This window comes from Amaranthus tricolor, chromosome 4, assembly GCF_026212465.1.
Source record: "Amaranthus tricolor cultivar Red isolate AtriRed21 chromosome 4, ASM2621246v1, whole genome shotgun sequence".
Taxonomy (NCBI): Eukaryota; Viridiplantae; Streptophyta; class Magnoliopsida; order Caryophyllales; family Amaranthaceae; genus Amaranthus; species Amaranthus tricolor.
This window is the reverse complement of record NC_080050.1, coordinates 2,152,315-2,166,951: the sequence shown is the minus strand read 5'-3', so window position 1 is coordinate 2,166,951 and position 14,637 is coordinate 2,152,315. Positions and strand designations below refer to the sequence as shown.

Here is a 14,637-nt window from a genome sequence, read left to right as displayed (position 1 = left end):
ATCGGATTACATTTGATAATATTTGGTTTTGTACAAACCCTCCATAAGCGACACTAAAATAGGCTTGATAGATTAGAATATTTATATGTTTGATGGAATCATTGAATTTTTGAATCATCGTATAATTTCAAGTTTGTTTATCTTTACAAATGGAATAAAATTGACAATTTAATTGAAAACATAAAAATAAAAGTGAAAGTAATAGGAGAAATTAAATTGAAATAACTCATAATAGCATTTTGCTGAGAAACCTAATAAGATACTCCTAATACTTCCTATGATTTTTTATTGATTCATTATACAGCTTCATTTTGTAATGAAAAGAGGAATTAAATTGGAGAATGAGGCAAAAAATAAATGAATGATAAAAATAAGCGGTTAAGATGAGAAAGAGTATAAGTTTGTGGATGAAAATTATAAGAAAAGTAAGACCATCACCAAAAATAAAAAAATACAAAATTAATAAAACAAATTAAAATAATAATTCAATAAATAAAAAAAGTTTCATTATGATATAAAGAAAACAAAACTAACACCATATAAAAGAGAAGTTGTAAATATCCAAATAAGGAGGCACAAGATAGGCCAAAAGCAAAGGGGAAAGGGAGAAGTACAAGACAAGCCCTTTCATATCATACACCACAATTGCCTCACCAAATGGCAAAGGAATTGGTCAAATTAGGTAATTTTTTGCCACCTATTAAAGCATTGAAGCATATCACTTAGTCTATCATACATTGGTCAATTAAAGGCGAGCTCAAAATAATCCAAACCCACAAAGAAACACATAAATGTTCATTTTAGTTTGGTATATAAAAAGTTTACAAATAAATCAATGAAATAGTAGAAAATGAGTAACTTTTGGGATGTATAAATGGAGTTGTGTTATTTAATAGACTAATTATAAATTTTAACGTAGAAAATAGAAAATAATTATTCTCTCTTTATTTCAAATAAATAACTCTATTTACAAACATGGTAAAAGTTATGAAAAGTGAATAAAAATAGTAAAAAACATATTTATGGAAAAATAAAAGAAAATATATAAATGATAATTAAGAAAAGAGTACAGAAATATAAAAACGTGTGCAATATTAAAAGTTTACACATAAGTCAATGGAAAGGTAGAAAATGAGTAATTTCAGGGATGTATAGGTGGAGTCGTGTTATTTGTATGTATTCTATTTATCGTGTATATTAGTTATTTGAAAACTATTCATGGTCAACGTGGGTTGTAACTTGTAAGTTGTAGGCTTTCGAGTAGTTGCAGGTTTCTCTATCTTTAAAAACCTTTTTTGAGCTGAGGGACTGTTTGACCGCACTCTCCTCTATGGGTATGAGTTGTCGTCTTTCTTCCCTTCCTAGATCCTGACCATTGTTTACTATGAGCGGGATACACTGGGTATTATGATGATGATAGATTTAATATAGAAAATATAAAATAATTATTCTCCTCTTATTTCAAAGAAATAGCTCTATTTATAAATATGGTAAAAATCATGAAAAGTGAATAAAAGTGATAAAAGGTATATTTATGTAAATAGTAAAAGAAAATGTAAAGATAATAATCAGGATAACAACATTTCACTCATCCGCTGAAAATAATCCTACCTTTAAATTCTTTTCTAATAATTCAACCTTTTGTATGTTTTTTCTCATGGCATACTAGTGACCTAAACTACCATAACCCACCCTTTGAACCACTACAACCCTATCCCTTCTCCTCACCTACAGGTTATGCTAAGATCAGAGAGAATAATCAATAGATGAGATTATTCATCACAAGTAAATGAAAAGTTGAATTATATTTCACAATTTTTCCTAGTAATTAAAGAAAAAGTCAAGACTAAAAATTGAAATAATACAAACTCAAAATATATATACATAAATATATATATATATATATATATATATATATATATATATATATATATATATATATATATATATATATATATATATATATATATAACAGACTAAAAAGAACTATAAAGCTAATCTAATATAGGAGTAGGTTTTAGAGGGGTAAAGTGGATTTATGTTAAAAAAATTAGTAAACAAACTAAAATATTAGGAGGACAAATGGTGTAATCTTTGTTATTGTTAAGAGGGGGACAAAATAAAAAATTCTAAAGTCCTAACTAACTTTAAATACCAGTCTACCAATGCAACTTTGCACCAACATTAGCATGTCTGCTATAATGTCTATTTTGAGGTGTCCTAATACAAATTTTAAATACATTCATACAATTGATTTTTTTTAAAATATATTTTTTAAAATTAGATTTTAAAACTGGGACTTTTTAATGGTTAAAAAAGTTAGTTGTATTTAATAATAATAATAATAATAATAATAATAATAATAATAAACTCACTTCATTAGGAATTAAGAAAACATGGAAAAATTACATTTTTCCAATAAATATAAATAAATTTCATTGTGGTCCTATACAAGAATTATTTATATATAGAGGTAGTAGTTATGTGTGTTTAATTTAGACACCAATAGAAGAAAGTGGGATCCAGGATAGGGGTACGTACTACGATCAGCTATACGTTTGTTTTTATTGGCCTTCATTGTTTTAATCATATTCTATTAGTATCTAATACTTAAAAATTAACTTTAGACATACATTTAGTTGAAGAAGACACAAAAGTCCCCTGCACCTCTATAATTGATCATTAGTGATAACTTAGCTTGATTGATAATCAAGTGCTATAATTACCAATGATTTAGGACATAATACACAAAGAGAAGTAGTTTTAAAATATTAAGTACAATCTTATTCACATTTTAATTAATTTATTGGTTTTATTGAAGTGGTCATGGAGTAGTGACTTTCCGGTTCCTATTTTAATTGGGTTGTAGGTTGGAGAATCTTTATTATAGGTAAGATAGCGAGAATCGAACTCATATTACAATGGTGAAAGGAAAATTCTTACTCTCTAGGCTAACTCATAATCATAATCAATACTAGGGAAGCTAAATACTCATGTGAACAAGGCCAAATATAAAATTATAACTGTATGCATAAAATTTTACGACAATGTCTTTTTCCTTTTCAAGAAATTAAAGTAAGACAAGAAAGGAAAATATTGTTGTTAACTTGTTGTTGTGAATTAGGGGGATATGAGGAGGTATAGTAGTCACTACAAGAAAACTTGTTTTTAGCAACAAGTTTTAGCAACGACTAAATTTTTTTCGTTGCGAAAAATATAAGTTGTTGCAAAATCCATTGTTGTTGCTAAATAGTCGTTGCCAAAAAAAAAAATAAATTTCCCACCCTTTTTTATAGTTTCCCCATGTAACCCAATTTTTTGTAACAAACATTGTTGTTGTTAAAATTAAATAAATAATTCGTAACAGTATATGTTGTTGCGAAAAATATTTAAAAATACGGATACAATAAAGTCGTTGCAAAAGACCATATACTAATAATTTTTTTTTATTTTCCCTCTCAAAACTGACCCAATCCCTCACAAATTACCCTTCCTCCTTCGAAATTTTAATTTCCCTTCCACATTATCCAGCGCCCATTCCCTCCCTCACAAACCCGATTCCTCACAAGCCCTAATCCCGCACACCGCCGCACACCGGAGGTAAGCCACTGCCGCCGCCTGCACATCGGAGGAACTGCTGCTTTTCAGCCGGTGCTGCCAGACCAGTTCGATTATCCAGCGCCCATTCCCTCCCTCACAAACCCGATTCCTCACAAGCCCTAATCCCGCACACCGCCGCACACCGGAGGTAAGCCACTGCCGCCGCCTGCACATCGGAGGAACTGATGCTTTTCAGCCGGTGCTGCCGCCAAGCTACCCTTCAGCCGCCTTTGAACCCACGACAACAGGTAGTTTTAATTTTATTTTGGCGTTCGTTTTCTGTAAAATTGGTTGTTCTTGTTTCTTGTTGATTTCAATTTATGGCTTGTTCTTTGAATTTCTTGTTGAAAACACACTAAACCTAATTTCATTTCACACGCATTCTCCTGGCTGCCTCCAATCTCCATATGTGCTTCCTCGCCTGACGCCTCTTCTCTCATTCCTTCTGTGCTTCTGTGCTCCTGTGCTTCTCTGATAATCGCCTCCTCGCCTTCAACCCATCGACAATCGAGTATCGACAGTGCTTCTGTGCTTCTTCGAGGCTTCGACGCTCCTCCTCCAATCTTCAAACTCCAATCTCAGCATTCACCACGGAATCAAGTGTAGAATCTCGTAATGTAAGTATATTGGTTGATTTTTTGATTTTTTAGGGTTTTTTCAAGCCTTCTGTTTGATTTGTTTCATACTTTCGTTTGGATTTTTCTTGTTTTTGAACTTCAGTAGATGGATTTTGTAGTGTTGTTCTTGATATTTCGAATTTCAAGTGATGAATCTTGTAGTTTTTTTCCTTGTTTTCGAATTTCAATAGGTGAATCCTGTAGTTTTTTCCTTGTTTTGGAATATAGATAAATTTCAGCTGATGAACACAACATTTCCAATTTCATAGTCAGTACTCTGTAGTTCTTTTTTTTTTGAATGATTGTTTGGGAATTGGGAATTTGGGATGACTGTGATTCATTGGATCTGTATGATTATTGTAGATGATTGTTTCTAGTGTATATTTCTCTCTTAAAAGAACCACATACAGTTTTGATTGAAGATGAATGTTGGTTTTGAATGTTGGTTTTCATCATTCGTTTTTTTTGATTTTATGGTGAAGATGAATCAAAATATGAATGCTGGTTTTGATGCTTACGGTTTTGATGCTGGTTTTAATTTTTGAATGTTGGTTTTGTCGACTGTTATTTACTCGTTTTGATGCTGGTTTTGATAATTGATATTGATTCTCTATTTCTCTTGATCTTGATGTTCTGAATCAAATGGTGAAGATGAATGTTGGTTTTGAATGCTGGTTTTCATCATTCGTTTTCTTTTTGATTTTATGGTGAAGATGAATCAAAATATGAATGCTGGCCTGGTTTTGATGCTGGTTTTGATGCTTGAATGTTGGTTTTGTCGACTGTCGTTTACTCGTTTTGATGTTGGTTTTGATAATTGATATTGATTCTCTATTTCTCTTGATCTTGATGTTCTGAATCAAATGGTGAAGATGAATGTTGGTTTTGAATGCTGGTTTTCATCATTCGTTTGAGGGAAGGCCTTTTGATTATGTTTTAGGGATGTCTATTTAAATTTTTAAAAGGCAAGGAAATTAGACATGTAATGCCTGTCAATTCATTATCACATGATAAGCAGCTTCTTAGCTCTGAGCCTTGCACGAATTTGAGGGAAGGCCTTTTGATGATGATTTAGAATATTTAAATTTTTTGATTATTTGGATAATTGGAATATTCACGTGGAAGATCACTGGAACGTGATTCATGAAGCCGACCCCATCTTTGGAATCTAGGCTTTGGCATTGTAGACTGCACCTGAGTTTCATATTAGAACAAGCTTGTTGACGCTATCAAAGGTATATTTTTGTATATTCTTTTAGAACTTTAGCTATGTCTAATGTTGCTCGGGCCCCGAGCTCTTTGTTTTCAAAAATTGTGTTGGATCCTAGACACTCGACACTTTAGCGAAAAAGTGTTTTGATTACAAGAAATTCACACTTATGAATAATGTTTTTGGTTGTTTGAACAGCTCATTATTAAGTTATGTGTGCCCATGTTTAAGCTGCTGTGCAGATCTAGCAAATAAAGCCATGGATATTATAAAGCTTCCTATTGATGTTTTTAGATGGTTCATTGATAAGATCCCTTGCTAATTTCTTATATTTATTTTGCTTGTAATTTTAGTATAGCTTAAAATTTGGCATGTTCCCATGGCATGTGATTCCATTTTCTGTCTGCTAGCTGTTTGTGTACTGAAAATGAGTCTTCGATCTAAGCTGTTTGTAATTTTACAGTTTGTCTTGTATGAGACCGTCTCACCTTGAGAAAGGGCTCATATAATCACTACATTTCTGTAGGGAATACATTAGTTTGTGACAATCTTGACGAAGCCAAGCGTCTGAGCTGGACTGGGGAAAGGTGTAAAGGTATACTTTCCTATGTTTTGCTATTATTCCTATATGTGATATGTTGGACCTCCGTTGGTTTTAATCCTTCGTACTTTCTTAGTTGTAACTACGGATGGAATTCTCCTTACCGAAGCTGGTACTATGACTGGAGGCACAACTGGTGGAATGGAGGCAAGGTCGAACAAATGGGACGATAAGAAGATGAAGTATGCTGAAAATTGGTTATCCGTTACATGTATATAAATTATGTATATTTTTGACACACGATAATATTTGGGACGTGTGATATTTTGGGATACGAATTAATATATAATGATAATCGGTGATATTAGTTTAGTTGGTTTTAAATTATTTATTATTTTAATTGTCTAGTTTATTGTAGGTTGTTTCAAAAGATAAATAATTGTTGCGAAAAATGTGTATCTTTTTTGCAACGGTAAAAGTTGTTGCGAAAAATGTGTATGTTTTTTGCAACGGTAATAGTTGTTGCGAAAAATGTGTCTGGTTTTTTGCAACGGTAATAGTTGTTGCGAAAAATGTATATGTTTTTTGCAACGGTAATAGTTGTTGCTAAAAACATTAATAACAAATTTTACTTCATTGTTTTCCCTACAGTAAAGTCGTTGCAAAAGATTGACTATTATGTATTGCAACAACTTAAGTTGTTGTGAAAAATAGAAATTTAACAACGAAAATAATTGTAGCTAAAAATGCAGGAAATTTGGCAACGAACTTTTTTATTGCTAAAAACATTTGAAGGAATTGCAACGACATTTTTTTTGCAACAATAGATCTCGTTGCAAAAAACAGATACCTTTTGCAACCACCATAGTCGTTGCTAAAACTTTTAGCTACGGCTGTACCCGCAACAATGGAATTCGTTGCAAAAAACATTTTTAGCAACGAAATCAGGTTTTTAGCAACGACTTTTTCCGTTGCTAAAAACAAGTTTTCTTGTAGTGAGTCGTTTGGTAAATATTAATTGTTGAATTGCTGAAAGTATTGCATCTCTACAACATTTCTATTGAACCTACATGATAAGAGAAATTTAATAATGTTTTTAAGCGATATCTTGAAGATAAAATATATTCGTATAAGATCTTATTAGATTTGTCTTAATGTATTTTTTTCTTATACAATTTTTATTATTTTTAATGATGATTGTTTAGAGATATTGAGTCTTAAATTTTGTTTTAAAATACGTTTAAAAAGTAAAGTAGACAAACATAAAGTAAAAATTTAGCTTTTTTAAATGAAGAAATTTAACCATATTTTTACTTGAGTGTTGGATAAAAGATAAAATCGTTAAATTGTTGTTTGGGGAAGAAGCAGTATGTGTAAAAGATAGTGAAATCATCTAGTAGTGATCTAAGGTTTCAAGAGTATTGGGTGCTAGTGGGTGAAAATGCTTGATTGAGTAAAAATAAATGAAATAATAAATTTTTCGAATAAAGAGATATACATGATTTTTTTACTGAAATAAATATAAATGGAGTAATAATCTTCTTAGATAACTAATAATCTTCTTAGATTAAGTGAAATGGGTAAATATTTTATAAAAATAATATAAATAGAATAATAAATTATTTGAACAAACATAATAGGTGAATATTTTAGTCAGATTTGTAATACAAATAGATATTATTCTAAACAAACATTTCAAAAGTGTTCAATGGTTGTTACTTGTTAGTAGTAAATAAAACAAAAGCTAAGTGAATGAAAAATTGTAGATAAAATAAAAAATTAAATTAATTTTGTAAATGCAATTAAAAAAAGAAAATATGTGTACGAGTAAGATATAAAGTAAATTTAGAGTATTTATTTTTGTTACTGTTTCATTTATCATTTTATTTATTTAGAGTATTTTTTTACTCTAATGGTACCGTCCTATCTTTATACTACTTCATTATCTTGATAGCTAGATGAAGAAATTGATAATGGATTTTTTACGGTAGAATTATTCTTTGTTTTATTTATGTCCAACTGAATTATTAACTGATTTTTATTGCTACTTTTAGTGATTTTATATTATTTTATAGACACTAATCTTTGATAAAATGAATCAATTTAACACAAATAGATCTAAACATAAAGTTTAACACAAGTTATTTCTTTTAAAATTTTTATAATATATATTGTCCAAAAAAATTTGATAAAGTTTCACTTTATTGAGATATCTTGAAATAATATGTTTTAAATAAGTTATATGCCACCCTTTCTATCTATATATGTCAAGACCACGACAATCACGAAACCATCCATATTGAACATAAGATTAATTTTTGCAACAGTGATTAAAATTGTATTTCTACATTATATATAAGTTCATAATCTAAAATTAAAAAGATTTCATTTGCTCAAAACTAAGAGCAACTCTTATATAAGACTGTCTCGTAAATACAAAATTACAAGAAGTTTACATTCAGAAAATAAATGCTTTAATGTTTAAAATATTAATGTTTACAAATAATACAACGTATTAAATATTAAACATTTAACTACTCAAAAAAAATATTAAACGTTTAACATTCTAACTCTCATAATTGCATTCAATCTTATTCCGTTACGGGCTTCACATTATGTGTCAAGTGAAGTTAAGTCTTGGACACTTGAAGTGCTTTAAGCCCACCTTCTCTTGCCACTAAATTAGTGTCATTTTTTGGTTCCATTTTCTCCCAAATAAGTAAACAACTAATTAAGTTCTAAATTAGTCTCAATATTGAAATTAATTTAATTAGGATATTAATTTTTGTACTTAAAATACTCACTAGTATTAGTTGATTGATATTTAATACTTCATTTTAAATGTTAAAATCGATATTTTGAATATTAAAACACATACTCTACATGTTTACAAATCGTCATTTTAGAAAAGTTTCAAAAATGGGCTTACACAAATGTTGCTTGATTATATGTTTTAATTTTTTTTACTTCTCCCTCTCACCCTCTGTCTCTTTGATATTGCAACACTCATCAACGAATCAACGATGTAAGTATTTAGAAAATTGTGAGTATAACTAAATTGTCGTAGATAAGATTAAAAATAAGAGAAAATAAAAGAAATAACTGAATAAGAATTAAAGAAAGAGATGTGCACAATCTAAAGTAGAATGTAAGGTAATTTAAAGAGATAGAGGAAGTACTCCTCTTTCCAACGCATTAATTTTTTTTGATTATTTATCCGTTCATTTTAGATTAATAAAAACCTCACACTCATCACTATATTTAATCGATTATTAGAAATCACAAATTGTTAAATGAGACGGTTTTATAGTGTGCATAATAATCCGATTCATAAAATCGGTTAACACGGTCTCACACTCATCACTATAGTTTAGTCTAGATTAGAGTCGGATCACGATTTTCAATCCAAAAAAAACAGTTATCCGAATCAAATATGATCTAGTATTTGATTTTAAACACACTTAATTAGTGTTACATTTGAAATAGACCCTAAAAAACTTTACAGGCATAGATAATTAATATGATAGACAAAAAAAACTTCATTGAAAGGTCTACTTCATATTTAATTTGTTTTATTATAATTTATACATTTTACTTTTTACGCAATTCAATGCATTTGTTTATTTTGAATTATGCGTAACCAAAAATTTTAAAAGATAATATCGTTAAAGTACATGATTATAAAATTCAAATAAAATTATAATTGACTATACTTTTTACTTATTTTCCGCAATTTATAAAAGAAAATTTAAATGACAAATAGCGTCAAATATACCTAATAAGCATTTCGAAACTAAATAAGTTATAAGTTAGCCTTGGGTGAAAAAAACCTTTCTTACCGGAAGTAAATATACTTGTATCAGCTTAACAATTGAAGATTATAACCCTTTATGAATATGACGAAATACGTATCGCTGTCCAAAAGCTTAGTACCAGTTATATTATATATGGGTTAAACTTAATAATCAAAACTTAATTATTTTGGGAAAAAATCATTTAATTTATGATATTAACTTGCTTTATCTTTCAATGTTATAACCCCAAGTTACGAAAATGACCTCCATAAATATAAATATCTAAAAATTATATTTAAATAATTAGTATTTTCCTAATTTTAGAGTCTCTACTACATAAACGTAGTAGTATTTTTTGAATTTTCTTATTATTGACGTCCTTATTTTAAAAGATGATTTAATTGTTACCGAAGGACCTTAAAAAATTATTTTTTTTAGTTAAAAATTTAAGGTACTAATTAAAACTATTTAAGATTGTTGATTTGCTTTATTTTTATATAATCTCCGTATAATTAGACTCCATGGAGGATCCAATAAATATTGAACATGATAAATATTTACGACTCTCTTACTTATTTCTTACGCTTAAAATTTAAAATTATATACGAACTATATTTGAATGATGAATATTTACGAGCACAATTACACATAACCAAAAAGATGATTAAAAAAAAAGAAAGACATTTGGTAGAAATTATCGATCAAATTAAACACAACCTCTCAAATGAAATGATTTTATGATGAGATTATTTTTATTGGGCTGATTTATATATATTTAGTATGTTAAAAAATTAAAATTATTACTTATATTTTTAAAGTAATCAAATATAAAAATTAATTAATTAAATAAATTCATGTGAAGATGAGACAATGTACAAGCGAGCGTAAAATTAAAATGAGGGAAGAAGGATTCCAGGGAGATGGAAAGTGGCAACTGGCAAGAGACGAGATGTATGGAGAAAAAGAAAAAATGAAGTCACTCATACATATCTCGTGCATTGCTAGTAGCTACCTCTTTATTTTTTACTTGTGAATAGGTGACTAAAGTTATGCAACTCCATAAAGCCATATTTCCCTAACTCACTCTACTTTGTAGTATAAATGTATATAAATATATAATACTCTGTTCTTTTTTTGTTCTCGTTTATTTTTTCCGCAGTTTTTAAATTTTAAATCTCAATATCTCTAAATATATATAATAAAAAATTATAAAAAAACACATAATAAAAAAATATACATTAAAACAAATTTAATAAGATCTCACATGGATATATTTATCTTCTAAATACTCCCTCCGTTCTTTTTTGATCTTCCACATTACTATAACGGGTAGTTTCAAAAGTTCTTCCACTTTAGAATACTTTCTATTTTTAGAAAGTTTTTATCTCACTTTTACCCCTTAAAACCCCCCTTTTCTTTTAATGTACCTATTTTCTTTTATTTATAATTATTTTCTCTCTCATACTTTCAATACAATCATTACTTCACACTACTATTTAATTAAAATAATACCCACTACAATCTCATACTTCCAATACAATCATTACTTCACACTACTATATAATTAAAATAATACCCACTACAACCCAAAGATTCTATCTTCCTTAATATGTGTGAAAAACCCAAAGTGGAAGATCAAAAAAGAACGGAGGGAGTATGTGTCAAAAATATTAATCAAATTTCTCTCTCCTTAAGGTGAAATATTCCAAATGAGAAGAACATTATAAAACGAAAGAAATAATGCAAAATAATGATTTTATATTTTTTTATGATGGTTTATTTATATAGTTGTAGTATACATGTAACTAAGGGTAATTATGTTTTAAGGTTAGATTGTATCCTAATTTTTTTTATATGAAATATTTAAATTTAAGACTCAAATTTTGACGGTCAATTTTTTTCGATTTACATATAAAAAATTATTTATATATACTCAAATGTATATCAAATTAAAAAGAATAAAAAGACAAAAGAAATATTACCTCCGTTTCAGTGACTTTTGTCCCAATTGATTTTTTTGACACTATTTACAGTTTACTCTTAATTTGTATTTTATTTTTAATTTATAAGTTCAAATATAGTTAAGTCTTGTTTTAATTCGTCTCAATATAAAGATTATTCTTATCAACTTTTTATAATTTTCAGTTATGCACTATTAGAGATACTAAGATTTCAATATATATCTTGGCAAATGTTTCCAAATAAAATGAGACAAAGTCATTAAAATGAGAAAGTAACCATGAAAGGGGGACTTGTTTACATGTTCACTTGATAAGCAACATAGTAGCAAATAGCAATGCATACTTTAGTCTCTAAATATGATAGGTGCTTGACAAAGGAGTACATGTTTGGTTGATAGCTGTGCGGGGCTCCATGTGGCTTCGTCCCTAATGCTAAGTGAATGGTATCAACTGCTTTGTTTACTTAGGTTGTTTTAATTAGCTAATTATATAAGTTGGTTGTTTATAAAAATGTTTAATACGTCAGTAATTATTACTATTAATTGTATATCAAGAAAAAAGTAAGTGAACAAATTAACAACCAAAAAAATAATTTATTCGATTCAAGTACTAACTATTAATTATTTATTAAACAACTTTATACCAGAATATGTTAAAGATCGAGTAATATGAACTTGATGACAAATGATGAGTCTCCACCATATGGCTGCCCTATGATGAATGATAGTATGTGGGTTACTTATGACCCTTGCGTCCATTTGGTATTCAATAGAAAGCAAATATCAGTTTTGGAGAAATTATTTTACGTTTGATTACTATTTGTAGAAAATAATAGGAAATTTGCTAATTCTTATATGTAAGAAATATGGTTTGCACAAAGTAAGAGGAGAAAGAATATTAAAAGTATTATATAAAAAAGTGCAATCTCTTATTTAAAAACTTTTATTCTTTTCTGATTATCTTATAATTGCATTACAAAAGTACACTTTTATAGTTATCTTGAGGCTAAATATAATGCATTGTAATTTCTCTTATCCTATAAACTTTAAATGGTAAATATACGTTTACTATATTTATTATACTAATAATAGTTCAAGTTTGCCTATTTTCAACTCTCCTCCTCAAACTTGAAACAATCTCAATTATGATGGCTATAACTTGCGATTCCAAGCATAGACTTGAAATTTTCAAATAACTCAGCTTTTAAGGTTTTTGTAAATATATCTGCCACTTGTTCTTCAGATTTACAAAACTAAAGTTCAATTTCGTTCTTCTTTACAAGATCTCTTATGTAGTGGTAACGAAGATCAATGTGCTTACTCCGACCATGAAAAACTAGATTTTTTGCTAGTGCCATAGCTGACTTGTTATCGCACATTATAATAGTTGGTAAGTTTTGATGATGATTAAGACCTTCTAACATTCTTCTTAACCATACTGCTTGACAAGATGCTTGTGCAGCTGCTATGTATTCAGCTTCTGCAGTTTAGGGCTACAACAGGTTGTTTCTTTGATGACCATGATATAATTCCATTTCCTAAATAGAAAACATATGCAGAGGTACTTTTGCGTGTCTCGACGTCACCTGCCCAATCACTATCTGTATATCCTACCAAATCATATTTCTTTGCAGGAGAATACAATATTCCATGATTTCGAGTACCATTCACATAACGATTAATCCTCTTTGCTGCTTGCAAATGTGATTGATAAAGCTTTTCCATGTAGCGACTAATCAATCCAACTCCATAAACAATATTAGGTCTTGTAGAAGTCAAATATCTTAGACTACCCACAATACTTTTGAAAAACGTTGGATTTATTAGTTCACCACTGCCTTCCTTTTTCATCTCTACCTTTTCTGCTATTGGAGTCCTTTTAGGAGCTATTGCATCCATTTTAAATTTTTTCAAAATATCAGTGGCATATTTTTGTTGTGACGCAAATATACTTTCTTTGTCTTGGAATACTTCAATACCAAGAAAGTATGACATTAAACCCAAATCTGTCATCTCAAAGTTTTGCTTCATTGCTTCCTTGAATTCTATAAACATTTTCTCACTATTACCAGCGAATATTAAATCATCAACATATAAACACAAGATCAAAATGTCATCATTGTCTTTCAACTTCACATACAATGTATGCTCATGTGGGCATTTATAAAAATCGTCTTCTAATAAATATGTATCAATGCGAGAATGTCATACACAGGGAGCTTGTTTTTGCCCATGCAATGCTTTCTTGAGACGATAAACATTATTCTTGCTTCCTTTCTTAATAAAACCAAGTGATTGTTCAATATATACTTCCTCTTTAATTATACCATTTAAAAATGCTAATTTAACATCCATTTGATGAACATTCCATTGTTTTGTGCAACAATAGACAAAATCATTCTAATTGTTTCCATTCTTGAAACAGGTGCAAAAACTTCAAAATAATCAATCCCAGGTTTTTGCTTGTAGCCTTTGACCACTAACCTTGCTTTATAGCGATCTACCTCACCGTCAGGTTTATACTTTGTCTTATAAATCCATTTCACACCAATTGCCTTTTTTCCAGGTGGTAAACTAGTTAGTTCCCAAGTATTATTTTTCTCAATGGAATAAATCTCCTCCTTCATTGCTTGGACCCACATCTCATTTATTATTACATTATCAAATGAGACGGGATCACAATCGGCAAATAAGCAAAAATTTTCTATATCATCATTTGCATCATTAACACTATCATCATCATCCCTAGTAATCACAAAATCGCGCAAATGAGTTGTTAATACTCGATTTCTCTGACGTCGCCCGTTTAATCTTTCTTCTACCATTCTTGATGTAGAATTCACTTGCAGTGATGAGATGTCGGCGACAATGGCTCTGTGGTTACACATTCAGGAGTATCATTGTAATTTGTTTCA

The 14,637-nt window shown here is 29.2% G+C and overlaps 1 long non-coding RNA gene across 1 annotated transcript; it reads left to right on the top strand.

The window, feature by feature from the left end:
* Positions 1-4,078: 4,078 nt before the first annotated feature.
* Positions 4,079-6,323, top strand: LOC130809635 (uncharacterized). Its single transcript, XR_009040886.1, has 3 exons — positions 4,079-4,217; positions 5,954-6,022; positions 6,105-6,323. It is a non-coding gene; the product is annotated as an uncharacterized LOC130809635 (long non-coding RNA).
* Positions 6,324-14,637: the final 8,314 nt, after the last annotated feature.